The 15,147-nt window shown below is 36.8% G+C and overlaps 1 protein-coding gene across 1 annotated transcript in view; it reads left to right on the forward strand.

Moving 5' to 3' along the window:
* Positions 1-15,147, forward strand: part of ITGBL1 (integrin subunit beta like 1) — a 265,662-nt gene that overhangs the window by 29,410 nt on the left and 221,105 nt on the right. The window lies entirely within an intron of this gene.

Raw genomic sequence — 15,147 nt, forward strand, 5'->3', positions numbered from 1 at the left:
TTGGTTTGAATTTCAATTTAAACCCTGAATATCTGGAGGAACACCCACGCCCATCATGCTCTGATGCTAAGTACTTATACCTTTTGCTTATCCTTGGTTAAATCTATTTTAATTCATTCATTGTTCTCTCTATATATACTCCTCACTAACATGCAAGCTTTTCTTTTTATTTTGAGTTGTATATATTTTTATTTTTCCCCATTTTTTAGTTGACATTGATGTTGCACATATTCATGGTATGCAAAGTGATATTTCAATATGTATATACAATGTGTAATGATCAAATCAAGGTGATTAGCGTATCCATCACCGCAAATATTTATCGTACCTGGGAGAGTCAAGGGGAATGTGGTGGGGCCAGAAAGGGGAAATTTAGAAGGCAATATTTGGAGGCAAAGGATTGAGGGGCAGTTGTTCATGAAATGACAGTCTGAAGGTAGAAAGTGGGGGCCAAAGAGTACATCGACTTCCAAAGATTACCAGTTTATTATGTAATGAGCATGTATTAGCTGAGAAGACTTGAAAAAGTTGACTCTTGAGTGCGACACATTTTCTTTAAAATATTGAATCTGGATATTCTTCTAGTTACTTAAATTAGTATTTTTATTTATAGGTATTTGTCTAGGGCACTTTGACCCTTTAGATGTGGGTTAGCCATTTCTCATTAGGACTGGGAAAGATGAGTGAGAAATAAAATTATAGATCGCATGTTAAAAAGAAAAACACTGGTTGTGACACTGAGTATAGTTTTTTTTTTTACTATATCTGAAGTAAAATGATATTTATCTGCCTTGTTAATTATATTTATTTGTAAAAATAGTTTCCATTTAAATTTGCCAATAGTAAAATTCCTCATGAAAAATATCAGAAACCTACTCTCTTTTGTAATGAAAAGAAACCTTAGTTTTTTATGTACCTATGACATTTGATTACAAGATGGAATGAAATTTAATTGTAGCATAGTATGAAATGGAAAACACCCTAAATATACCATGAAATTTATGCTGTGTAATAATTTCCTCCTATACTTTCCATATATAGGCACTAAATAAAGTGAAGTAATTTAGGTTAATTTGGGAGGCAGATGTTTTTCAAATACTCATAGGTGTATCAGGTAGGATACTTTATTTGGGGTCCATATAACAGAAGACCCAAGCCAAGTGTGTGTAAGGAAAAAAATTGCAATTTACTGGACCACTTAACTGAAGTACTTAGGACTGTGATTTCCAAAGTGTGATTCTTGAATCAGCAGCACACGCAACAACGGGGGACTTGTGAAAACTGTGAATTCTCAGTTTCATACTCACGGCATCAGGGACTCTGGCTGTGGGGCTCAACAGCCTGTGTATTAACAAGTCTTCCAGCTTCTGATGCTTCCATAGTCAAGTTTAAGAAACACTGGTATAGAGCTGGATCTATCCCTGGGTGCAAATCAACATAGGGTTCAAAGGATACCACCAGGATCTAAAGGTGGACTCTGCTAGGCACTGATATAGCCCCACATCCAGGCTTCACATGGTGGCTAATGACAACATTAGATACATATCATCACAGCACCCTGTCCAGTGGACAGAGAAATTACCTCACCTGGAATCCTCTTGATATTCTTGGGTAGTCTGACTCAGGGAGTATCTCTATCCTTCAGCCAATCACAATGCTGAGTGAATGGGATGTTCCAGTCGTCTTATTCTAGTCATATTGTCCACCGCCAAGGTTGCAACTAATTTAGTATGGGGGCATTGCCACACGAAGGACAAGAAGATGTAGAATATCATTGACAATGAGTCACAAACAGCAAAGATTCAGTTGTTTCAGAAGACAACCTCAGGCCAAAATTTATTTAACTGAAGTTATTGATGAAAAAAAAATTCAGAGACGCTCTAGAAGTCAATCACTTGACTGGAGAGGAGAAAAATGTTCACTTGCACAGAAAATGCACAAGTCCCATTTTCCAACGTCCTATTACCTAGAGGGCAATTTTGGTTTCATAACCTTGATTATACTATTAATACTGGGCTATTTGGGCTAGTGTGGAGGATAGGCTTGATGTTTGTAAAATAACATTTATTTGAATGTGTTTTTACTTCTAAAATTCATTTTTTTTCCTTCTTAATATAAAAATTGCCCTCATTTTACTATCTTACCACATATTTTTGAAATCTAGTCTGATTGCTATCACATATTTCTTTAAGTGGAATGGCTTAAATAACTCGGATAATTAAAGGATAATTAAAGGCTTTGTCATCATTAAGATAATTAAAGTATCAATTAACTTTTTAAAAGGAAGCTTAGCCTTAATCAGAAATCCTCTATTCACATAGCAGGGCCTCAGATATGGCAGATATTCCTGAAAGGGAAAAACAGTACTTCAAAGTTTAGGCTCTGTGGAACTTCGTCATGATTTTTCTTCATCAATCTCCATTCTTTTTTGTAGATGGCATATTTATTTTTTTCCCTGCTTTTTGTCTAACTAGTTATATATTGCTTATTGTAGATACTTTTGCAAATACCAAAAAAAAACTCCCAGAAGCAACATTTTAGCTAATTTTTTCCAGTATTTTTCTAAGTTTTATTTTTATTTTTGTGGTTAAAAGGGATAGGTAAAAATCCATCAGCATAAAAAATTTACTTCTCTAATACCCTAGGAAAACATGAAGGGAATTACAAAATACCTAGAGCTGAATGATAATGATTTCTGGTTTCAAATATTTCCTGCCATGAACTTAGTTTTATTTATCCTATCAGTGATTATGTATAGCTTTTCTACATGGTTCATTTAATCGTTAAGAATTCTCAGTCATTTTTCTATTCCAACATTGTCAGTTGACCCAAGTTGAGTTTCTAGATATGAAAACCACAATATTTAATATGAAAAATACTACATGGGATTAACAGCAGATTCACATCACAGAAGAAAAAATGGTGAATTTGAAGATGGAACAATTAAAAGCTATCCAAATTAAAACAAAAAAATTTTTATTTGTATAAATTTTAGGATTACAAGTGCAGTTTTGCTACGTGAATATGTTGTATAGTGGGGGAAGTCTGGGTTTTTAGTGTAATCATCTCCTAGGACTATTCAGAAAATAGGTTTTCAAAATGAATAGAACATCAGTTAGCTGTGAAACAATTTTAAATGATCTAATAGAGGTATAATTTAATTTGTGAAGGACAGGAACTGGCAAAATATTTGAAGAAATAATAATGAAAATATTTCAAATTTGATGAACATTGTATACCCACAAACACAATTTCAATAAACTTGAACTATAAACAAATCTGAAGACACTACACTGAGGCATGTCATAATTAAATTGCTCAAAACCATTAATAGGGAGACCATCTTAAAAAGCATCTAGAGAAAAAATTGTGTACTACATACAGAGGAACAAAAATAAGGATGATAGCAGATTTCTCTTATTTCAAAGACAGTAAAACAACATCTTTAAAGGATTGAAGAAAAAGTGTAAACCTGGAAGTCTAAACTCAGCAAAATACTTTTCAAAAACAAATGTGAAATTAAGACTTTTTTCAGGCTTACAAAAGAGAATCATCACTGGTCGATGTGAGCTAGAAGAAATGCTAGAGGAAGTTCTGCAGGCACAAGGAAAATCATGCCAAGTGGAAAGATGAATCTACACTAAGTCATGAAAAGAACTAGAAATGGTGATTACATGGGTAAATATATATGGTGCATTTTTCTTTTATTCACATGTCTTTTAAAGAGAAGGTTGCATCAAAAAGTGGTTAAAGGATATGAATAGAGAGTTCTCAAAAAAAGATATACAAACAGCTAACAAACATATGAAAAAATGCTCAAAATCACGAATTATCAGGGAAATGCAAACTAAAACCACAATGAGATACTACCTTACTCCGATAAGAATGGCCATAATTAGGCCAGGTGCGGTGGTTCATGCCTGTAATCTCAGCACTTTGGGAGGCTGAGGTGGGCTGATCATGAGGTCAGGAGATCGAGACTACAGCGAAACACCGTTTCTACTAAAAATACAAAAAATTAGCTGGGCGTGGTGGCAGGCGCTTGTAGTCCCAGCTGCTGGGGAGGCTGAGGCAGGAGAATGGCATGAACCTGGGAGGCAGAGCTTGCAGCGAGCTGAGATCACACCACTGTACTTCAGCCTGGTCAGCAGAGTGAGACTCCGTCTCAAAACAAAACAAAAGAATGGCCGTAATTAAAACATCAAAAAACAATAGATGTTGGTAGGGATGTGGTAAAAAAGGCACACTTTTACACTGCTGGTGGGAATATAAATTAGTGTAATACAACCACTATGGAAAACATAGTGGTTGTATTACACTATGTGGAGATTTCTTAAAAAACTAAAAGTAGAACTACCATCCAATCCAGCAATCCCACTCCTGGGTATCTACCCAATGGAAAAGAAATCATTAGACAAAAAAGATAAATGCACACGTGTTTACAGCAGCACAATTGTGAAGATATGGAACCAACCTAAGTGTCCATCAACCAACAAGTGGATAAAAAAAAATGTGGTATATATACACCATGGAATACTACTCAGTTATGAAAAGGAATTAAATAATGTCTTCTGATGCAACTTGGATGGAGCTGGAGGCCATTATTCTAAGTGAAGTAACTCAGGAATCAAAAAACAAATATATGTTCTCACTTATAAGTAGGAGCTAAGCTATGAGAATGCAAAGGCATAAGAATGATATAATGGACTTTGGAGACGGAAGGGTGTGAGATGGGTGAGGGATAAAAGACTACACATTGGGTACAGTGTACACTGCTCAGGTGATGAGTGCACTAAAATCTCAGAAATCACCACTAAAGAACTTCACCTGTTTCCCAAAACTATTGAAATAAAAATAAAAATTAGAAAAGATCAGAGGGAAAGAATATGGGGGAAATAAGACCCCCATCAAAAAATTAGTGATAAAAGATATTGGGGAAGACACAGGAGAGCATTACTGGGGAAATAAAGACTATTTGAGAAATGGGCAAAAATGATAAATAATGCAAATCTGCAACATAGGTTTCATATTTTAAGAGTCTAGACCTCTTGCAGCTTTAAAACTTCATGATGCTATTTAAATGTCATGTTTAGTATTGTAAATAATGGTAATTTTAATCATTAATGCTAATTGCTATTCTCTGTGGCTATATTACTATTCATTTATTCAGTCAATGCATGTTTGTTTAGCACTAGAAGGAACATAAGCACACATCCAGTAGTCCGTATTTTATTTGGTTTAATTTCACACACCCAAAAATGCCTATGTAGGTATTAAATGCCAGCTCTTATTTTTAATGCTTTCTAGATTGCATCAGCCAAATGGGAAGAATTATAAAAAATATGGGACGAACAACTTAAATACATTTATAAGGTCAATAATAACAAAATTTTATAATACTTCTTCATAAACCTTGGATTTATTGCTTCTAGGTTCTCATAGTGATTTTGATAGCCTACCTTATCATTTGTTACTATATCTTTATTAGGTATAAATGTTCAGGCTTCACCTATTACCAGGCATATTAAATTTCACAAGAGAAATGTGTAGTTATAGCTCCAAGGCAGGTGTTGTGATCCTGTCAAATTGCTCAGGCTAATTTTAAATCATATCAGGTCTGTTGCTGGGAGATGTTTGAGGAACACAGGAAATTGTATGGAGCCTGTTGATAACAGCCTGTCCTTATCCTGTGACCTAAAATAATACCAAACTTGCCACATTACCAACCCTCTTGTTTAAATGTAAAACCCATATTGGAGGTTTACACCGATGTCATTAAAAAAAGAAACTTAGGATTCAAAAATATCATTGTAATTTTTGAAATCCTGGTAGCGAAAATTTAGCTGAAATTGGCAATTATATTTGATAAAATAATTATTTAATATAAATCAATGTGATATTTAGTTAAATTACCTCAGGAATATATGGAGTTATCACTGATGGCCTAAAGCCATGCATTCCAAGCTTGGGTGATCATAAGCTTGGAATGCACCACAGCAACACTGTGGTGTGTTTCTGAAATACAGTTTCCTAAGCCCCTTTTCCGAAGCGCATTCCGTAGATTTGCAGTTTAACCAGCGTCCTTGGTGAATCTCCTGCTAAGATATACTGGCAACACACGGGCCTAAAGTAAGGAATTCTTATGCTTTTTAAGAAACTGGATGCAGAGAGCTCATCTGCATCAACTGAAGTATGTTCAGTCTCAGCTTGTAGGTTTTATTTCTTTACAGTTCATTAAAGTCAGAAAGAAGGGTTAATCTTCCTAACTCAAATGATGCTCAGAAGACAGAGGAATTGTTAACTAGGTTTGTGCTCAGTGTGAAACTGGCACAGGGGGCCTGACTGCAAACAGCCATGCAGGGAGGTTGAGGCTGAGGAGGTGGTGATGGTAAGAATGCTGGGGTTCGGAGGAGGAGATCAAATGGGCCTCCCTCTTGATGAGAAGGGAGAGAAGGGATGGAGGATGGCAGGGATTGGGACCGACAGTAAACAGATACTGGTTTTTCTTGAAGGATGTTTGGATTTCACAGCCCATGCTTTTCTAACCAAGGAGCCAGCCTTAGCATTGACGTTTGAGGGAGTATAGAATTCCAAATAAGTTTGAAGATAAAGGAGCAATTGCTTTTTACATTAAAGGTACAGCCTTTTCAGAGCAATCTGTTCATCATCTGTTATCACTTTAAAGGGAGTCTAGGTTTTAGCTTGATATATATATTTAACTGACTCTCTATAATGGCAGAGAAGACTGCATGGCACTTCGAAGTTCATTTCTTTACCTTTAAGTGGATTAAGGCATATGCCCGCTTAGCTTTCCCACGTTCACTGCTTTGAGGGGAGTAAACGTGGAGTGATTTCAGGAATTGACACTGAAAGAGTTTCCAGGTCACAGGCTTTGAACCCAGAAAGACCTAAGCTGACTGTCAACTTTAACTTGAGAGAGCTGTTAACCACCTCAGTTTCCTTGTCTAAGCGGAAGAACAGAACATGTTAATAGAAAGTGCTATTTACTGAGCATGTATTGTGTGCTCAGGCATTGTGCTAAGTACCCTATGTCGTATTCATGAACCCCCCACTACAACCTTTGGAGACATGTGTTATGTTCTGACAACAGCAATAATTGTGCATCCTCCTCATGGAATTTTTTGTTTATATGTGAGTGATTATGAGATTAGACTCATTAAAGATTAAAGAAGATTAAAGCCATGCCAATATTAGGTTCCCAGTTCTCAAAAAAAGGGAGTTATATTCCTTTTATTTGTGGCTGTTCCTTTTCATCTTTTGATGTTTTCAGGAAGCCATTTTGCCTGCAGCCACTGAAGTGGCCCAGCTGCAGATGTTAATGGCTGTTTACCAGTAGGAGCCAAAACACCACACTAAAGAAGCTAGAAGGTGTGGTTATTTTGCCTTTTCTGTAAGATAAATTTCTTAATGCTAATGCCTCCAAATGAAGATATTTGATTTATCTCTAAAGTATATTTTTAAGTATAGAAACTATAATGAGTGGCTAGAATACTACTCCTCTGTTTTAAAATGTGTTACAAGACAGCTTTCATCATGTCAATCTACAGATCCAACAATTAAAAGAAAGGTTACTGAAATTGTACACAGATAGAATTTTACTTCATATAGCCCTGGCATTCCAGTCTCTTCTAAGAATGTGAAATAAAGGATTGATAGATGGATAAACACATGGTAGATGGAGGTCCGATTCAGGTGGTGTTAAAAATCAAACAAAAATCATTCCAAGGTAGGGATCAAATTCTTCTTTTGAGATATAAACTGTTTATAGCTTTGAAATGACAGTTTTCACCTCAGCACACCCATTAAATTTTTGGAACCCTTCCTCATCTATTAATACATGGAATATAGGAGGGGCTCAATATAATTTAGTTCCCCTTCAATGCTTTGGTATGTGATTTGGAGAGAGCAGCTGACATAGTTGAATATATATCAGATTTAGGGTTAGAAAAATATTGCATAGCATCTGTAGCAGAGAAATTAGTTTTCTGAAAAGAGTGAATGTAAATAATGCCAGGGAAGCATGCTTTTGAATAACATTTGGTAAGATCCATTCTGAAAAAAGAGAGTTAGGGAACTTTTATTTTATTTTATTTTTCACAGTACGGGAAAAAAGCAAAATAAAGCAATCAAATGTCTTGCTTGGGATGAGGTCATTGATATCAGAGGATGCTGCGATACTGATCAAACTGATAAAATAGCATTCAGTTTGTCTGACTCATTGGTGAAAAATAGAAACCAGTGAGAGGTGGACTAAAGGTCTTAGTGTGATGGTTGCTAGCTTTTAGAACAAGCAGAAAACAAAATATTTTTACTTTAAACTTTGTCTCATGAACTTAGTTGCAGTGATGGGAGCATTTAATAAAGGTAAATAGTGTTTTTCATTAAATTTTATTAGCATTTTGTTATGGACTGAATATTTGTTTACCCCCAAAATTCTGTGTTGAAATTCTAACCCCCAGTGTGATGGTATTTGGAGGTGCGGCCTTTTGGAAATAGGTTTAGTTGAGTACATGAGGGTGGGGCCCCATAATGGGATCAGTGCCTTTATAAGAGAAGGAAGGAACACCAAGAGCTTTCTCTCTCCACCATGTGAGGGTACAGCAAGAAGGCTGCCATCTGCAAGCCAGGAAGAGAGCCCTCACCAAGAACTGAATCTTCCAGCACTTTGTTCTTGGGCTTCCCAGTTTCCAGATCTGTGAGAAATAAATGTCAATTGTTTAAGCCATCTTTTTATGGTATTTTTGTTGTAGTAGCTCTAGCTGACTAAGACACACTTGATAAGTAGCTACTATGCACAGAGTCCTCTTAAGCAATAAAGAACAGTCTAACCCTGAAGCCAGTGAGGACAAGACTAATTAAAATAATACTACTAACAGGGCTGTGAGTAATATGTTGTTCACACACAGTAAGTAGCCATTAATTCTGCCTGGGATTATCTTGCGGGTGGTGCTGTTTGAGCTGAGTCTTGAAGAGTAAGAGGGATTTGTAGCCTTGATATGGTACAGCTTCTGAGGATAGGAAATTGGAAATGGGCACAGAGAAGAGGCTAAACCACAAATAAGTGTTTTGACAAAATATGCCAAACCTAACACATGTAGGCAAAGCCACATGCAGTAGTTCTGGCTCTGTTTATCTTCCTGCTCAGATTTTAGTCTGACAGATTTATAGAGAGAAGGGGCAGAGTTTCTTGTTGATTTGAGAAATCATCGCTGAATAATAAGTTTTTCCCTTGATTAGCTGGGAATCCCTAGGGTTGCCCAAGGGCCGCGGATACTTATTGACATTTAGTAAAGAACCTCTAAAACATCTTCAGACTGGTCCCATTGTTAATAAGTGGTGTGACACACCACTTGGTTTTTGGTGGACCACTTATAAGTTTATAAAAATAGTTTTTTAAGGTTCTGATGACTTTTCTGCAATATAATTTGTAAGTGCTTATATATCTCCAACCTGTAACCATGTAAATTACTGTGAATAATTTTGTCCTTAATGAAACTCTGTCTGCTTCTCTGTGATTAAAGATTATGAATAAAATGCATTGGTCTTTTTTGTCCTACATTCTCCTCTGCAAGGTCAGGAGATAGGGTTTGTCAGGGCCCAGTTCTAGCACTCTCTTAAGACTCCATCCTCAGACCCTCCTTCTCCCCATTACCATCACTGCAAAACTTACCCTATAAAGCAGATAGCTTCCAAATTAATCTACTTTGAAAATTTTTTATCGTTACAAGCAACTTTAGCAGGTATAAGTAGTGAAGTTTTATTCAGATTGTTACATTTGAAGGGATTTTATAATTCATCACATTATGGTAAAGTGCCTGCGTGGCCTCCCAAATTATAACAACTTTTCCTCCATCATACATTGTCATTTTCTTATGCCACACATTCTTCTGATGATTTTTAAGCCGATTTGCAAGATGAAAAATTCTGAGTCACCTGGATGAGCATTGCTTTCTTCTTCTTTATTTTTTTTTTTTAATTATACTTTAAGTTCTGGGATACATGAGCAGAATGTGCAGGTTTGTTACATAGGTATACACGTGCTGTGGTGGTTTGCTGTACCCATTAACCTGTCATCTGCATTAGGTATTTCTCCTAATGCTATCCTCCCCTTAGCCCCCCACCCCCTGACAGGGCCCCGGTGTATGATGTTCCCCTCCCTGGGTTCATGTGTTCTCATTGTTCAACTCCCACTTATGGGCGAGAACATGTGGTGTTTGGATTTCTGTTCCTGTGTTAGTTTGCTGAGAATGATGGTTTCCAGCTTCATCCATGTCCCTGCAAAGGACATAAACTCATCCTTTTTATGGCTGCATAGTATTCCATAGTGTATATGTGCCACATTTTCTTAATCCAGTCTATCATTGATGGGCATTTGGGTTCGTTCCAAGTCTTTGCTATTGTGAATAGTGCTGCAATAAACATACGTGTGCATGTGTCTTTAAAGTAGAATGATTTATAATCCTTTGGGTATATTCCCAGTAATGAGATTGCTGGGCCAAACGGTATTCCTGGTTCTTAGTTCAACCATTGTGGAAGACAATGTGGTGATTCCTCAAGGATATAGTGCATTTCTTTCTTACAGAGGTGTCTGAAATAAATACAGTTCCTTCTTTTGAAAGTTCAAAGGCTTTAAGTCAATATATGACTGTATTTGTGGTCCTGCTCTGCAGTTATTCATTTAGGAGGTGATTTGCTATTTTCTGAGAACAGGGATATGAAATGAATGTGGTTGCTTTTAGAGTCCAGAAATCCATTTGGCTCAATGGAGTTGACACAGTTTATTGCAGTTTTTAGGACCTTTTTGTAATTTACAGTGGATACTAATTTCCTGCTCAAGTTTTCTATGGCAGCTTCTGTGCAGCTGGAACAGAAGCTGGAGCTACGCCCTAAGAGGGTGGTCTGGATTCACTTCTGTGGGTCTACTCCTCTGCCTCTCCTTCTCTGTTCCCTCTTTCCTTTGCCTTTCTTTTCCCAAATTCCTCAGAGCTTGAAAGGGTGAGATTTTCCTTTTCTTTCCCTTGCTGCCCTCCTTGGAATTCCATTATGTAATTCACCAGCCTCAGCTGTTGGTGGAATAAATGGTAGCTACCAGAGGAATTTAGACAATCCTTTCTCTTGGCTCTCAAGTATATTGTCTCACTGTACAATCCTCTTTTGAATTCCAGAAGCCGAATATTAACTCCTTCTTTCTTCGCATTGCTTCTGTAATAATCCTAAACTTCCTCACTCCCTTTCCTTTTCCAAGTTCAAATGGAGAAGCTTCATGCTCCCTAAGGATAAAATGCATTTATGAAGAATTCCTTTACACAGAACTTTTCTGGGAGTAAATCTCTGTTAAGCACGTAGTAGATGTTGTATAAAGTTTATTATGTAGATAAATCCATGGGTTAATTGGTGGAAGGGGAGGTAGGAATTACAGACTTTGTGGAATGAGTAGATTTCAAATCATCCTTGGAATTTTCAAGATTTTACTCAAGGAGCTGATATTTAGAGCTTAGATAGACCTCTACTATTTCATAAATAAAGGGCCAGCTGAACTGTATGAGTTTCTTACTTAGCAGAATTGGAGCTCTTGCTTTTTTGTCTTTCATCCTCTATCCCAAAGATTTGTTGAAGGATGATGAACTGAATGAGGGCTGGGTATCTTTAAGAAGATACCAACAGTGTCACCTAATGAAAAAAAATAAAGCTATTTCGATTACATAGTTTTAATAATCCTCATGTCATGTACTCTTATTATGATTCTCAATATTGCAGTAAATTGTGTTTTGCAGGGCTTTGATTAAAGTTACATTTTGCACTCACTGTTATGGTCTGGAGTGATTCTGATCTATGGGGGGAGTGAAAACATCAGCATCAAGATTTTCTTTGTCCGGGACATGCTTCAGCTGCATGACAACTCTCCTCCTGAGTGATATGTGATTTGTGCCTTCATCACCTGTTCATCCTGCCAATCTATTTTCCACATCTGTCCTCCCATTCACCTAAAGATTTATTCCACATGTCTGATGACAGAATGTCCTTGCACCTGGGGGACCTAAGCCTGTAGAACATCTATCTCATTTTCTTTCTTTTGACACAAGTCCATTAGCTTCATCTGTCTTGAGGACAATCCCGGCTAAGAGCCTATCTGATGTTTCTTCTTTGGGGACCTTTCAGAATTTCAAGGTTATAGGAAACTTGGCTTTGTGCAAAGTATGTTGCCATCTGTTGCTAGTTTCTAATTTCAGATCCATTTAAGAGATTTGCCAGGTTAGATTTATATAGACATTTTAACTAATTCTGTTTCTTTGTACTTAACCCAAGATCACATACTTAGGTTTGTCCTTTCAGTATCATTTATCAGAATACTCCACTATTCAGCCACTTTGAGGAGACATCTTGTTTACCTGCCACTTACTGTGATAAGACATTATATGCAGTATGTGTTTATTTGGTAGTCATCAAACAATAATGCCTGTTAAGAGACAGCCAAAAAGCAAACAGGGCCTTTAGAGGTTTTGTGTTTTTTTTTGTTTTGTTTTAAATAAGTAAATTGAAACTCAGAGCGGTTATGCAGCTTACTTAGAGTCTAAAAATTAGCTCATATTTCAGATGAAATTTGCCTTCAAGTTCTAGATCAGCTACAGCGCTGAAGTTTTGGTGACCATTCTTCAGATTTTATTTATGATTCCTTGATTAACAAATCTTTAAAAAGTTGTGAAAATTATTTTCTGGTAAATATTGGAAAAGGACTAAAATATGATAATACTGCAGTCAGAAAAAAACGATTCAAAGACACACGCACCTGTATACAAATAAATATATTTTTATTACATATGCTTCATATGCACTTTCTCACATACAGAGCTCTAACTTCAGTGACAATAAGCCCTTTCCAGAGATTTATCTTAAGAAAATAATCCAGAAGAAGGAAAATGCTATATATATGATGGCTATAATAGCCAAGTGTTATAGGCAAATTTTGTATCCAATAATATAAAATAAATGATAGCATATTAACTAATGTAATTTAGTCATTAAAATGATGAGTATGAAGACTTAATATATGGAGATATGATGAACAATCAAGTTTAAAAAGCCAAAACCACTGTATTCACTTTCCTTTCAACTATATGAAAAGTATACATGCATAAGACAAAAATGTAAAAGTCTATGAAATTCTTAGTGTTAGGTTGATGATATTATAAGCGCTTTTCTACTTTTATATTTTTCTGTAAGTTAATGTTGGTTCCACAACACACCATGATTACAGTAGTATGATATCCACTGCCAAAGAATAGGAATGCATTAGACAAAGAGTGATGGTGATTATATCACACAAGTGCTATATTTCTCTACTTCCCATGATTGATATTCTTAATTGATGTTGGAAGGTTTTTGAATCCTTCTCAGTTCTTCAGGTTCATGAACTGATCAGCAAGAGCATGAAAGTTGCCAACCCTTTTTAACTGTTATGGTAGTTTACTCTGTATTCCAAATTAATTGTCCAGAAAGACTATTGACTTTAAATGGGCTCCAAAATATATAAGTAGCAGGAATGGTGGCTGGGACAAAACTCCTGGTGTTCACTATTTAGAAATGTCTGATGTGGAAGTGATGGAAATGGTGGGATCTGAGCTGGCCGTTGTCGCAGCTGTGAACGAATTCACATTTGTTTCCCAGGCCCCACACAGGTAATGCTGTGGCTCTATTCCACAGACAGACACATGGTCACCCCCACAAGGGTGCTTTTCTGTTCCCTTCCTAGAGTCCGCTCATGAAAATGTGCTTGTTCTCATCTCATCCTCTGAAGGTTTGGCTTTCTACCTCACTGACTCCCTGGATTTTTTTTTTTTTTTTTTTTTTTGGAGACGGAGTCTTGCTCTGTTGCCCAGGCTGGAGTGTGGTGGTGCAATCTCGGCTTACTGCAAGCTCCACCCCCCGGGTTCGTGCCATTCTCCTGCCTCAGCCTCCCGAGTAGCTGAGACTACAGGCACCCGCCACGACGCCTGGCTAATTTTTAATCCATGTATGGATGCAGCTCCTCAGCAATGGGATTGCTATTTGTATAGGAATCTTCTGGGTCCCCACACTTTTTTTTTGTACAAAGAGGTAACTAGCAAAAGGGAGATTTTTTCAAGGAAATGATTTTTGGTACATTTCCAATCATTCTATATGAAGGGCGTACCTCCTATAAGGATGGGCATGAGTAGGGGAATTAGAAGAGGACTAAGGGGGGTCTTTAGTTGGAGCTACCAGGGAGGTATATGAGATTTCATGGTGTCTGTCTGGGACCTGGTAAGGAGTAACCTTTCCCATTTGTGTAGGTATATTTACAGTTTACATAACTGGTATAGCTTTCCTTTATCTCAAGGCAGGACAAATAATACTGTAATTCTAGGTAAAAGCAATTCACTGAGAGAGAAACTGATATATCTTACATTGTATATTTCGTAATATAGTGAGACATTTTGAAAGCTTACTTGTCTTATATTGGTTTTCTTAATATTCTTTAATTTTCCCACCAGCTTCAAATTCCACAATTTATCTACATGCAGATACCCACCATTTCTCACAGATACGTATGTTCCAGCCTATATTTCTCTAGAGTTGCTCTTTCTTACAGAATATTTCTACTTGAATGATTTGCTAATATGTAACCTATTTTTGTTGCGAAACAACAGATAGTGCTCAGTATAGAATTTCACACTCCAGTCCAAGGTACTCTAGAGGTAGATCAGCTCCTGGGCAGGCTAGTGTTCAGCAGGGACACAGCCCTGCGCTGACAATTGGGAGACTGGGGCTGGGGTTTTCTCTGCCAGAGCACGATCTCTGATCCTGTAAGTCATTTAAATTCTTGTGTTTCAAATTCCCTCACTGTAAAAGGAGTGGCTTGACCTAGATGACCTCAAAAGTTTCTCCAAGCTTGAAAATTCTGGTTCTATGATTTTAATATTTAACAATACCCATAATTGTGCTTGTGCTTGCATGATAATTAGGCATACATGATAAGTGGGGCACAGTGAATGGCTGTAATTAGTTTTACTCCTACAGAGAAAAAATCTATTTTTAAGTCTTTCCACTTCTCATCTTATTGGTTTTTTAAAATATTGATAATCAGCATCAATGGCCTTTGACTTTCCC

This window comes from Nomascus leucogenys, chromosome 5, assembly GCF_006542625.1.
Source record: "Nomascus leucogenys isolate Asia chromosome 5, Asia_NLE_v1, whole genome shotgun sequence".
Classification (NCBI taxonomy): domain Eukaryota; kingdom Metazoa; phylum Chordata; class Mammalia; order Primates; family Hylobatidae; genus Nomascus; species Nomascus leucogenys.